The following is a 4,263-nucleotide window of genomic DNA, read 5'->3' on the forward strand; positions in this document are numbered from 1 at the left end:
CCCATTCTCTTTGGTCGCGAGACCATGTCTTTTCCAGGTTTACTTCGAGCGTTTCCTTTCCCTCTTTTGGGATAAATAACGCACGGTGGCGGCTCTGTTGTTCTTTCTTTCCCGCCGGTTTTTCGCGTAATGCGACACTACCCTAGTGTCGTTTGTGGGTGCAACTATAGCTTCAATCCACTTAGACACATAGTCTACAGCTACTAAGATATACCTGTTTCCTAAGGATGGTGGGAAAGGTCCCATGAAATCCATACGTTGAAGAGTTCTACTTCCTGAATGTTTCTTAGAGGCATTTCATCACGCCTTGAAATGTTTCCAGTGCGTTGGCATCTATCACATTTGACAATGCAAGCATAGACATCACGCCACATGGTAGGCCAGAATATGCCAGCTTGAAGAATCTTGGCGTATGTCTTAGAGGTGCTCGCATGTCCACCATAAGGTACAGAATGACAATGCTTGATAATACTATTTACCTCTTCTTCTGGAACGCAACGGCGAAAAATGCCATCTTTACCCCTTTTGAAAAGGAGCGGTTCGTCCCAATAGAAGTTTCTCACATCGTGGAGGAATTTCTTCTTGCGGTGGTAGTCAAGATCAGGGGGTACAATATCAGCAGCTAGGTAATTAACGAAATCTGCATACCAGGGTACGTTACTTATTGCTAAGGAATTTCGGGGGTGCTCATCAGGGCCTAGGTTATCATCTTCAATGGTTTCTAGTCTAGCTATCAGTCTATCATAGGCGAAATCATCATTTATGGGTACTAAGTCTGGTTTTAGATGTTCTAGCCTAGAAAGGTGATCAGCTACTACATTTTCAGTGCCTTTTTTTATCTCTTATATCTAAATCAAACTCTTGTAGTAACAGAATCCATCGGAGTAACCTGGGCTTGGCATCTTTTTTACTTAATAGGTAACGAATGGCAGCATGATCAGTGTAAACTAGAATTTTTGCTCCTACTAGATAAGATCTAAATTTGTCTATAGCGAAAACTATAGCGAGTAATTCTTTTTCAGTTGTTGCGTAGTTAAGTTGGGCAGCGTCTAGGGTTCTACTGGCATAGTAAATGGCATGTAATTTTTTTTCTTTCCTTTGTCCTAGAACGGCTCCAACCGTATAATCAATAACATCGCACATTATCTCAAAAGGTTCTGACCAATCAGGCGGTTTCATAATGGGTGCTGATACTAATGCTTGCTTTAAAAGATTAAATGCGTCATTACATTTTTCATCGAAAATGAATTCAGCATCTTTCATTAAAAGTCCAGTTCAAGGTTTAGTTATTTTGGAGAAGTCCTTAATAAAACGCCGGTAGAATCCAGCGTGTCCAAGAAAGCTTCGGACTTCTCTGATAGTTTTAGGCGGTTTTAGGTTTTCTATAACTTCTATTTTATCTCTATCTACCTCTATACCTTTTTTGGAAACTATATATCCTAAAACAATTCCTTCGGTCACCATGAAATGACACTTTTCCCAATTTAGCACGAGGTTCACCTCCACGTATCTCTCTAGGATTTTCTCAAGGTTAGCAAGACAATTATGGAAATCAAATCTGCAAATCGAGAAATCATCCATAAACACTTCCATGATACCATCTAGGTAATCTGCAAAGATTGACATCATGCAGCGTTGGAAAGTAGCTGGGGCATTACAGAGGCCAAATGGCATTCGTCTGTAGGCAAAAGTTCCATAAGGGCATGTAAAGGTAGTTTTTTCTTAATCTTCGGGGTGGATAGGTATTTGGAAGAATCCTGAGTATCCATCTAGATAGCAGAAGTAAGAGTGTCTGGCTAGACGCTCCAACATCTGGTCTATAAATGGTAAAGGGAAATGATCCTTCCTGGTTGCTTTATTTAATTTTCTATAATCTATACACATCCGCCATCCTCCTTCTAATCATTTTGCTACATGTTCGCATTTATCATTTTGCACGACTGTGATGCCTCCCTTTTTAGGTACTACATGCACAGGGCTCACCCACTTACTATCCGAGATTTGGTAGATTATACTTGCCTCAAGTAACTTAAGAACTTCTTTTTTAACAACATCACTCATTATAGGGTTTATTCTTCTCTGATGTTCTCCGGAGGGTTTTGAATCTTCTTCGAGCGAAATCCGATGCATGCATACAGATGGGCTTATATCTTTCAGGTCAGAGATATTATATCCTAAGGATGAGGGATATCTTCATAAAACGTCTAAAAGTTGGTTCGTTTCCTCTTGGCTCAAGGTAGCACTGACTATAACTGGACGGTTCATCTCTTTATCGAGGAACTCATATCTCAGATTCTTTGGCAGTTCCTTAAGTTCTAAGGTTGGTTTCTTAGGGCATGGCATATGATCTGGGGTAAGGGATAAACATCCGTAAAGGTTATCATCGATGTAGGGTTTCTTAAAGTCATCATCTTCCATTATGAGAGTTGATGGTAACTTAATTGTTTTCATAATTTCTTCTTGTTCTAATTCTCTAACACATTCATCAATGATATCTAAGGTATAACATGCATCTCCCATCACAGGTGCCATTAGAAATTTCGAAAGTATAAATTCTATTTTCTCGTCACCTACCTCAAAGGTCAACTTTCCTCTCTTGACATCTATTATGGCTCCTGCAGTCGATAAGAATGGTCTACCCAGAAGGATTGGTATATCATTGTCCTCTTTGATGTCCATGACAACAAAATCAGTAGGGATAAATAAATGACCTATCATAACAGGGACATCTTCTAAAATGCCTATCGGATACTTAACAGATCTATCGGCTAACTGAAGTGACATCTTAGTGGGTTGTAATTCTCCTAAGTTTAACCTCTCACAAACCGCTAAAGGCATTAAGCTCACACTAGCTCCTAAGTCTAGAAAAGCCTTTTCGATGACATGACTTCCCAAAAGACAAGGAATGGAGAAATTTCCAGGATCTTTATCCTTTTTTGCTAATTTATTCTCAGAAATAGCATTGCATTCCAAAGGTTTCGGATCGTCTAGTCTACGTTTGTTGGTAAGGATGTCTTTGAGAAACTTTGCATAAGAAGGTATTTGGGTGATGGCTTATGTGAAAGGGATTTCTACATGAAGTTTTTCTATAACTTTAATAAATTTTTTATATTGGTTATTGATCTGGGTTTGTTTGAGTCTTTGCGGATATGGTATAGGTGGTTTATATGGCGGGGGTGGTACATAAGTTTTATCTTTAGGTTTTTCTCCTTTTTCTTAACCTTCTTGGTTTTCAGATTCCACTGGTTCCTTTACTTTGTCCGGGGGTTTGGTATATTCCTTAGAAATTTCGGGTTCGCTCAATCTTGGGTTTGGTGGCTCATCATAAGCGTTCCCACTTTGTAGGGTAATAGCATTGGCTTGTCCTCTCGGATTTTGTTGAGGTTGTCCAGGGAACTGTCCTCCAGGTTTAGACGGAGGGGCTTGGTTTAAAGCTACCTGAGAGATCTGGGTTTCAAGCATCTTGGTATGAGTAACTATTTGATCAACCTTGGTTCCTAACTGGGTAATCAATTCGTTAACATGAATGTTCTGGTTCATGAACTCCTTGTTTTGTTGGGTTTGAGCGGTGATAAAATTTTCCATAATTTTCTCAAGGCTCGGCTTTGGTGGCACAAGTTGCATAGGTTGATTTGGTCTTGGGGCTTGATAACCAGTTTGTCTCGGAGGCGCGTTATTTTGGATAGGGTTATTATTCTTATAGGAGAAGTTCGGGTGATTCCTCCATCCAGGGTTATAGGTATTTGAGTATGGATTCCCTTGGGTGTAGTTCACTTGCTCATAGTGGGTTTCATTTAATAGACTGCATTCTGCAGATTGGTGTCCTTTGGTTCCACATATCTCACAATCCGACGAAACTGCGGCTACAGTATTCGGGTTTATGCACATATGCTCGACCTTAAGGGCTAATGCGTCCATTTTAGCTTGCATCATGTCTATAGAGCTTAGTTCATGCACTCCTCCTTGGGCTTCATTCTTCGCAACTGTCGCTCGTTCGACTCCCCATGATTGATGGTTTTGAGCCATATCTTCAATGAGGGCACTGCCTTCAGGGTAAGGTTTATTCATCAGAGCACCGCCTGCGGCAGCGTCGATGGTCATCTTAGTGTTGCAATGAAGTCCATTATAGAAGGTTTGAATGATTAACCAATTTTCTAAACCATGATGTGGGCATGCTCGTAACAACTCTTTATATCTCTCCCAAGCTTCGAACAACGATTCTCCTTAGTTTTGGGTGAATCTAGTTATATGGTTTCGAAGAAC

The 4,263-nt window shown here is 40.2% G+C and overlaps 1 non-coding gene across 1 annotated transcript; it reads left to right on the forward strand.

Annotated features, from left to right (window-relative positions):
• Nucleotides 1-4,156: 4,156 nt before the first annotated feature.
• Nucleotides 4,157-4,263, forward strand: LOC127089437 (small nucleolar RNA R71). The gene has a single exon (XR_007791033.1). It is a non-coding gene; the product is annotated as a small nucleolar RNA R71 (small nucleolar RNA).

Source organism: Lathyrus oleraceus, chromosome 5 (genome assembly GCF_024323335.1).
Source record: "Lathyrus oleraceus cultivar Zhongwan6 chromosome 5, CAAS_Psat_ZW6_1.0, whole genome shotgun sequence".
Lineage (NCBI taxonomy): Eukaryota > Viridiplantae > Streptophyta > Magnoliopsida > Fabales > Fabaceae > Lathyrus > Lathyrus oleraceus.